This window comes from Lissotriton helveticus, chromosome 5_1 (assembly GCF_964261635.1).
Source record: "Lissotriton helveticus chromosome 5_1, aLisHel1.1, whole genome shotgun sequence".
NCBI classification, from domain to species: Eukaryota; Metazoa; Chordata; class Amphibia; order Caudata; family Salamandridae; genus Lissotriton; species Lissotriton helveticus.
The window spans coordinates 831,500,019-831,509,744 of NC_136065.1; the positions used below are offsets into that span (position 1 = coordinate 831,500,019).

A 9,726-nucleotide genomic window follows, 5' to 3' on the forward strand; every position below is an offset into this window, starting at 1 on the left:
AGACTTTGGGGGGTCCGGCTGCAGTCAAACCCCTTTGTTCAGCAGGGAGGAGTCTAGCCACTACTGAAGTTCCTGCTTAATGTCCAGTGTTACTGGAAACTGAGCCATATAATCCGCTGGTGCAGAGTGCCACCGGGTGGGTAGATAAGTTCAAAATAGCCAGAGGCTGTTCATCGTTCCTACCACTGCTGATCCCTATAGCCACTAACCACCTCTCCCATCAATACTTCTACCTCCTGCTACTGATCACCACCCATGACATCTTTTCTGTTACTGCTCATATCTCCTGCCTCTGCTCACCCATCCTGGTGCTGTGTAAGTGTCACTGCCCACCTCTGCAGTCATTGTCCATTTCTTCTGTGACTGCTCCTTTCCCCATCACTGCTTGTTACTTTTGTGATCACAGGAGTCATTTGAGGTTAAAAAGAAGATTTATTGATAAGTATCCACAACGACAACCAGAGCCAACCTCTCAGCTCCACAGCCAAGCTTCTTCTCCTGGACTCCACATACCGGATTCCAACGGAACAACCTTGTTGCTAGGAGCTGATCAAAACTAAACATGTAATGAAAACATTACAGTTACTCCTTTCACTCCCTCTCATATTTCTCCATCCTCTCCCTCATCGTCCCAGAGCCACGGCCAGACTGGCCTTTTATTCAATCGGGCATTTTACGGGTGGGCTGGAGACTATCGGACTCCCAGAGCCTCTGCTGGTGCTTCTGTCACTTTCTCCAGCTCCCTGGCATTAATAGCAGCAGCTAAAAAGTCTGCCAGAGAGAGGGAAAGAGGGGCAGAGAGTCCAAGCAATTAGAGACAGAGAAAAGAGAGTGGAGAGAAGGAAGGAGAAAGGGAGATAGGAAGTGGTGGAAAGAGAAAGATAGAAGGGGGAGAGGAAGGGAGCGGAGATAGTTTGAGCATTTTTGCGAGGGCTACTTTGGAAACAAGCCTGGCACTACTCACTGCCTCTTCTGTTCACTCATTGCACCTCTGTCCCACTGCCCACCTCCACCTTTCATTGATCTTCTATTCTTCCATTGTCCTCTCACACCACTGATCATCTCTCCTGTCTCCAGTCCATGCATTGCTACAAACTCCTTCTTTATCACAGCCCATCAGATGATGCTCCTTGAAGGCTGGTAGAGTTAAAAGTGAATCAGCCTCCCATGTCACTGAATCTTCACCTCAACTGCCCACCTTTCAAGGGGAGGTATCGTAAAGGAGCTTTAATGCTTGGCAAGTTTAGCTGAGACTTTCATACTTTCAAGTTTGATGCATTGAGTATTATTACGGTAGATATTAATAAGAGCAGGTATTTACTGCACAGATACACCTTTGCAACTATTATTAAATACTATTTACAGAAATGTTTTGGCACAGAGGCTCATGGGGCGAAGGGCCAACTGTAGTTCATGGGGCTTTTCCCCATTTATAAGCATTTGGCTGCAACCCTGTTTGTGAAACTCCTGCCACGGACTGTAGCCGTCGATGGAATGGTGGGGACAGAGGCATGCTCCATGGGCTTTCTCCTATGCAGATGTCTGCCACCACTGGTGGAGGGTGTGCCATGTGACGGTAGGAGCCCGGTCCAGAGGCTACCTACCACTGATGATGGATTTAGTGGCAGGCACAGAAACATGGGGTTCCTCTTTCCCTTGGTAATGGAGGGTGTGTCTGGTGGAGACATAGAGGTTGTCTGATGATCTCTTACCGCAATGATGAAAGTCAGATTGGGTGGGTGCCAAACCTAATGAGTAGTATGAGTTGGAAGGTAGATTGTGTCGGGTAAAGACATTAACCATCATGCTTGCTATCCTCTCCATGGACTAGACAGTTGATGAACTGACTAGTGCAGAGGTAGCACTGGCCAAGCGTACTGTCACATCCTGCTGATCCCTATTACCAATATAGCCAGGAATCATGCTCCAAATAGAAGATGATGGTTTTCAAGCTCTGTTTTTTGCCCTGAAGTGTGTCCCATCCTGGATCTTGAGGCCATCTTAATGGTGAACAAAGATGAAAGGGGTGATGATAGAGTGTCCTTTGGGTTAGGACTCACACCACTTTGTATTAGTGGCTGAGCCACAGTGAAGCAGAGGGATTTGGTCTTTCCTCATAGTTTGATGATCATGGAACTGGGAGCACATTGGAACTGGGAAAACCATAAGGAAATGTGCACTAAAGTGGAGAAAAACAGCAATCTTCGAGGGGATTACTCCCCAAGAACTCACAGAAAAATATTACCGCATAGCTAATGGAGAAATAATTTTAGTTGAAAGGAAATACCACAGCCAACTGACAGGTGAGAAAGTCATTTACACTTCAGCTCCCATAGCTAAACAATGCATACTAAGGGCTTCAGAAGTGAGTGTGCTAGTTGTGTTGAACTAAATGAATTTCACACTCAAAGAGGAAGTAAGGGAAGAGTAGTGAGATTAGAGGTCAAATAAATAACACTCTCCTAGATATGCTTGGTATGCAAATTCTGAATAGTTTTCTGTCTAATGGCATGTATCCAAATGATTAACATATGCCAGTAATGATCTATCAACAAACCTTTTAAAGACACACCTCAAAAAATAATAAGTGTGAAATATCGTGCAAGATGAGAAAACCCAACCCTCAAGCATGAAAAACAAACCAATTAAACATGATGTTCCTTGAGAGATATGATAGAAATGATGGGTGTGAAAATATTACTGCTAATGTTGCTCAACAGGCGGAAGGGGCAGTTTACTTGTGTATATAAGCACCATCTTCGATTAGGTCGGGCACATCTCGAAGTGACGCTTCCAATTTTTTCCTAGTGGCTGAGTCTGACGCCGGTGGAAGTGACGACCATGTCTGCCAAGGGAGGATGCAGAGAAACTCAGAAGGCACAGTGTCAAGATGTTAAAGTCGTGGAAAGATGCCAAGACCGTAAGTACTTAGTTTTTACTTACAAATGATATAAAAGGTCATATTAAATGGGAGGATGATGGGAACGTGAGCTAGCTACAGGCAAGCACTATCTGGCCAACCCAACTTTCTAACTTTTCAAATTTAGCGATCCTACATGTTCTGCGATTAAATCAATTTGCTTATGTAATCCACTTGACATTGCATAAAAAATATTATATCAGATGTGAGATCAGAGGGGAATGGATCACTTGGCCGTAATAACATTTTTAATACGGCCAGAACCTCAGACCCTGGTAACTACAGGACAAGTGATCCATTCCCCTCTGAATATTTGTTTATCGCATGGAAGCCGATTGGATCTCAGCTTCTCTCTCCCCTAAGTGATTATAAAATGTGAGATCAAACATGTAGTGCACAATCTCCCCAAAAATGACAAGGTCCTAATATTTCCACTGTAACAACTGCAAAACCTTAGGTAAAATCTGTGCAGAACTTGCAGACTTGATGTGACTTTTGGCCTTTTTTACTGTATTTTTTTTACATTTTCATTTAGTAGCTTAACTAGGATCGTGCTATAATTTTAATATCAATTTATCATGAAATCACCGCAGAATGCTGTCAAACTCCTCTCAGATATATTATTACTTTGAAAAATAACCCCATTTTAGCTCCTCATACTGAGTAAAATTACTTTTGTTTGCTTGGCGATCTTTAGTCGACTGCTTTCCAAACCACTGATAGTCTTTATTCAGTGTGTGCTGTAGAGGGTATACTATCTCTATATCACATGCTTTATATCACATGACAACAATATCACATCCACTACATTGATCCAACCATTGCATTTCAAGGTAAGCTAATAAAGAGATAAAAATAGTAAAAATATACTGAATGATGTAGCAGACGGAATATTTTTCTTGGCCTATATTATGGACATATATCTTGGTGTATACATCCGAGCAGGGCTGTGAGTGGGCTTGTAAAGCAGGCCCATGTGTGACTCAGTACCCTCTGTCTAATGTAAGACTGCTAGGTTTGTCCATGTAGATCGGAGATGTATGTATGAGTTGGTAATGTGCAGCCTTGTCTTCCTTTTCAGCATGTGCCCCTGTGGTGCTGTGCCAGGATTCAGTCCCTCAATGTGAGCCTCAGTGTAAGCCCCAGTGTGAGCCCCAGTGTGAGCCAGGTAAGTTTCATTTCATGAAGATGACAACAGAGCTGACCATTCCCAATGAAGAGACGTAATTTCTGTATTAGATTCAAAACATCGTTATTTAGCAATATGTATCTGCTTTCATAATGTTAGTTATTTTTATATGGTGGTTCTGTTAGTAGAAAGATACTTTATTCGGTTATAGGTAACCATCAAAGTGTACACAATAAAAAAAATGCAATAGTACAGCATACAACATACAGAACAATCACTCATATATGAAAATATTTATAAATAAAGTACACAAAACAATATATTCATAAGGTGGCTAAACATGGCATTACCAGACCATATGCATAACACTAAATCATTAAGATACATCATTCATAAACAGTAAACATAGCTAAGAATGAAATAGAGTTGATACAAAGCTCAAATGTATTTCCTTGATCTGTGCAGCATTCTAAAATATATGGCATCTATTGTCAACTAGAATAATTCCATAAGGGAACATATGTATAGAAAGTGTTAAAATAAAGCGATAGATCCTCAAAGTGACCGTGCATAGTGCAAAAAACACTAATGTGCAAAGAGCAATCTAATTAAAAAGGAGTAAATATATTGAATAAACCCATCATTAACACGTCCTCAAGCAAGCAAATAAAAATGTTTAGTTCTCCTGGACCAAACAGCTTGCAGGAATTTGCTAACCGCAAATACAATTTTTGTGGATGTATCACTTTTTGAAATCCTAAAAGTTGCCAACTGGCTACTTGTGCCCATATTGCGACAAATGGGCACAGTCCATTTATGGCGTAAATTACTATACTCACAACAGAAGAACATTACGTGCATCTTATCCTCATCCCTCAAACCACATGCAGGGCATATTGCAAGATCTTGGTTTGAATGGCATTTGCTCGTGAAAGATGGTAGAGGAAGAGATTCATATCAAAAACGTAAAAACAGTCTCATTTTTAGGGGCGGGGATATAAGATCTAAAAACGTCTCAAATACCTGGAATGGCTTAAAATCTCAAGTATGTCAGACAAAGACCTGCTAATAGTTATATATATCTTGTTTAAAGAAGTCCAATTGTGAGCAATCACAGTTGGATCATCCCAAGAGCTCTGCATGACAAGTTTACCTAGCCAACCTGAAATAAATGTAAGCCATGGTATAGACCTTGTTCCTGGGTTTTTTAGTAGGTAGTGGTTCTGTTATTTATAAAGATCTCTTTTCAGTTTCCAAAAGTATAACCTGGCAAGTATATTCTGGCAGGAGACCAATTCCAAAGTCATGCTAATGATCAAGGGCCTCATTTATGAGGTTTTGGTGTAGGGCAGCACTGCAAGGAATCCTGCTGCGTTGCTCTACGTCAAAACAAAAGGGCAGGAATGAGCTGTCTCCATGTGATACAGTGCACTCCTGTCCTTTTCCCCAGCACTGGTGCACAAAGGTGTCTGCATTGCGGGGCTGATTTATTTTGCGCAGGAAGGGACACCTTCCTGCACACAATCAATCAATTCAGGCAATTTCCTCTTTCTATGTGTGCTGCGGAATGCAGCACACAAAAAAACGAAAAAACAAGGAGAAATTAATACCTTTCTCCTCATAGTGCATCACTAATGCCACCCCGGGGTGGCGTTAGATTCTGACAAATTCCCAGATTTACAATTTCTCGTAAATCTGGGAGTGGTTCAGATTTCAACAAGGGTGTTTCATGCTAACACCCAAAGCAACACCCATGGAACTGGAACAGTGTCCTGCGTGAGAGGGGCACATATATACAAGGCCATGAAAAGCCACGTAAAGTGGCTTTACTTGGCCTTGTAAATATGCCGGGGCACATTGTTCACCGGAACTTCAAAAAAGTGACATTCTGGTGCCACAAGGGGCTTCCTAAATGAGGCCCTAAGGGGCATATTTCAAGCCCATTGCACCGCTGGTGCATCACTTTTAACTCGGGAAAAAGAGACATACTGGCGGTGCAAGAGGCTTGTAAATAGGCCTCCAAGGTTGTAAGATGAATGCTGTCAAGTGCGACTAAAGCAGTATCTGTAGTTTTAGCAACAGTACTGTAGATCTAGAGCACTGTAGACATAAGTAGATTGATCTTCCAGCGAGAAATAAAAGCTACCTACATGTGGTTCACACCCTTGTAGCAAAGTGACTGTTGTGGTTTGAAAGGTGCAATTACTTCCTTTGTGACAGGTCTGTGCAGGAGTCCATTGAAAGATCTTCCTATGAGGTGACTAATGACTGGTTATGGAGGCTTGTTCCAGCACCAAGCTGTCCCTCCAGAGTCTGCTCCTTTTTCACAATACGTGGGTCCAGCTTCTGACTTAAGAATTCTTATGGACTGATTCTTGACCTCACTCCACAGTATGGAATGGCAATGAGCGTAGGCAGAAATTCTTAGTGGGATCCTCCAGCTCTTGGTCTTCCCTAAGAGAGCAGATGTAGGTGTCACATTTCTGTCTTCCAGGATGGACTTCAGTGGCTGATCCTGTCTGGCTCTTTCACTACTTGTGTGATTTTGGGTCAAGGAGATGTTACTGGGTCTGATCAACACAAGTACTCCTAGGTTTTGATGGAAAGGCTGGTCCACTAAAAGAAACAGATTGGATATTGTCAAAAACTAACGCCTACTTCAAGCAGGTGCAAAGAAGGAGACATGTGTTCATTTCTCCAAAAAGGTACATTGCATGTGTGCTGCTGTGCACACCACTCATTCATTGTGTGGGAACTGTCTGAGTCTGTCTATGCGTAGGAATTTGTACAGGTAATGTTTGTCTTCAGAACAGATCCTTTGCTGGACAGTGCACACGCACATCTGCACCTGTGCTAGGCTGTGCACCAATCAAGGAAGTCTGATTTGAGCCCAGCACAAGAGATGACACAGGCAGCAGTCTGATTTATATACATATGGCACTGACCTGTGTTTTCTTTCTTGTGCAATGTGGCATAGCACATTTGGATGCTGCTCTGCTGTGCACAAAAGATTTGTGAATCTAATTCCAAATTCCGTATTTGCTCTAATTCAGAGCCTAGTTCCTATAGAAGGAGGGAGAATCACTGTGGAAAAAACTATAATTAAAACATTGTTACACACATCTTATCTTTGGTAAAAAAACATGCACCTTAGCTTTTGGTGAAACATTTGTTAATATCAGGCATTCTCTGAAATTACTCTAACTTTGGCCCATGGATATTCTGATTCTTAATCAATTTCTACTCTCCATATTAATATGTTGTGTGTGACTCTAATTTAGAGCCATTATCTTGAACACAAGTTTAGAAGCCTGGTTCTTCACTGCTCTGACATCAGAGCAACAGGACATTGAGCCCCTAAAACGAGGACTCTGGTGGGTGTTAGTCTGCTGTCTCCCCTGGATCTCTGAAAATCCATGGTAGGTGGGAAATCAAGGTAGAATCATGTGCATTAACAACTGTGAACTCCTCTGAGAGTCAATTGTCAGTGCTGACCAATGCTGACAGGGTAAACAGGCCAAACTAAGCTGACCTGTGAGTACACATGGCCGGCCTGGAGGAATGAGTCCAGTGGTTCGATCCAAGAAGCTGCATCCCATAACACAGATTCAAAGTTCAATACATGTGAGCCAGAGAGGGTAAGCAGACACCATCACGATAACAAGCTCCAGTAGGGAGAAAGTGTCTTTGGTTGGCAGAAAAATGATTGACGTTTATCAAATGACACTGAAACCTCTCGACTGGCTCAACTTTGTAGGGTTCTGGTGCTTTTGAGACTTCACCAGATGTTGCTGTTAAGATTTGCTCCACAAGGTTGGTCTGCAAGCTGGGTTGATTTTGTAAAGATGAGCAACATGACTGATTTGAGAGTTTTTAGCCAAAATAAACCCACCTCTTAGATATCCTGTTTGCGTTCAACACCTTTAAATGGTACAATGCAACTTAAAAAAGGAGCAGCTGTAGGTAATATCATCAGTACTTCCTCAATGATACAATGAGCCTCATGTCAAATGCAGAAGGATCTATCCAATTTTCAATATCCACAAAAGTACACACATGATTAGGTGGGGATGCCATGTTTGACTTTGGTAAACCTATAGCACACTAAACATTACAATGTGACACCTCAAAGTGTCATTATAGTGGTCCTGCCCACCATCAGGCCTGACCTATGTTGAAAGATGAGGCTGCGGTTAGCAGCCTTCTATTACAGCACAGGCCCATGATTCTAAGTGTTTGAAATCATAATTTTCTGGGGAACATCTTAGTTAGATATTGCCCATGTATCTTCATCCTTTGAAGAAAAAAAGACCCTCTCCCCACTCATATAGATGTGTCAAAAAATCCTTTTCTTCTATTTTATGCTCAGAAACCAAAATTCGGCACATGGTAAATGTAAATGTAAATGTAAAAAAATTCACCCATTAATGTTTACTTTCTTCTTCAACAGCCCCATGTGCTCCAGTTTGCCAGGACCAGCAGTCAGTAAAAGGTGGCAGGAAGTGCTGACCTGAGAATGGAAGCATCAGCTCCCATGTTACCCGTCTGTCTTCTACTTCCTGTGTTTAAGAAGTAACACCGAAATGAAAATTGATTCTGATTGCACTGCAAACCTTCACATTCCATTATATACTATGATGTATACAGAATAATGCCATTTGAATAATACTGCAGTAAAATATTAAATTATTAAAAGTTATTTTGTCTGTTGTGGTCTCTTATAAATAATCATATCATTCATTGAGTAGTACGTGCAACTCGGACGCTAAAGGTGATGGTTATCTCAGGGTCGTGTGCAAGCTGTGCCAGTGAACTTTGCATAGAGGGCAGCAATCTATTGTACGCCACCATGGATATAGAAGCCCTAAAGAAGAGACGTGGGCCAGAGGAACACTAACACTTTGAGGAATATAATTTAGTGGCACCTCCAGAGAAGTCTTCGTGCCTTATTAGGAGTTTGGTGAAACTGTAGATGCATTCTCTTTTGAGAAACACCATAATCCTATCACCCCCTCTATTCTATCAATAAACAACTGCAGGAAGTGAGAATGGGGAAAGTATGGATACATATCAGTTAAGCATTCTAAGAACAGTGCTTTTGATTCATGGCATGTGTGGTGAATTTATGATCTACACTGGGTAGGTGGCCCACCACATGACAAGATCCATGGATTCTGATATCTCCTCCCGAGTTGTGTGAATCACAACTTGGATTTGTGTACGGTCCACCCAACTCCTAACACATACATTACATTGTAACAGAATTGGGTAAGGTTTATCCAATTCCAATGGAATTTTCTATGGTCTACGCAACTTCCCGTACCAAAGCTCCATTGCAATAGGGATACTGAAATCCCTAAACTTTGTGGGTTATGAGTGTTAAAGATAGAGATTGTATCCAAGGAACATCTATTCATCTTTCCGATTACAACCAATGAAGTAGAAGAAAGCAGCCTATGACAGACGTCTACCAGTATTGCCACCCAATAACCATAGGGCAACCACAGATGGATGATACTGACTGCTTTACAACAGTTGTTTTGCAGCACTTTGCACAGAGTTTGTTTTTGACGTACTGTTGCAGGGCTGCCTGTTGCTAGGTCCTTCAGGGGCCTAAGATGTGATGCCATTTACATGTGTAGGGCCTTTGTTCAGGTTGGAGGTCTACTCACGGGGA

The 9,726-nt window shown here is 42.0% G+C and overlaps 1 long non-coding RNA gene across 1 annotated transcript; it reads left to right on the forward strand.

Annotated features, from left to right (window-relative positions):
• Positions 1-2,762: 2,762 nt before the first annotated feature.
• On the forward strand, positions 2,763-8,748 carry LOC144754930 (uncharacterized). The gene is made up of 3 exons (XR_013594797.1): positions 2,763-2,920; positions 4,002-4,088; positions 8,500-8,748. It is a non-coding gene; the product is annotated as an uncharacterized LOC144754930 (long non-coding RNA).
• Positions 8,749-9,726: the final 978 nt, after the last annotated feature.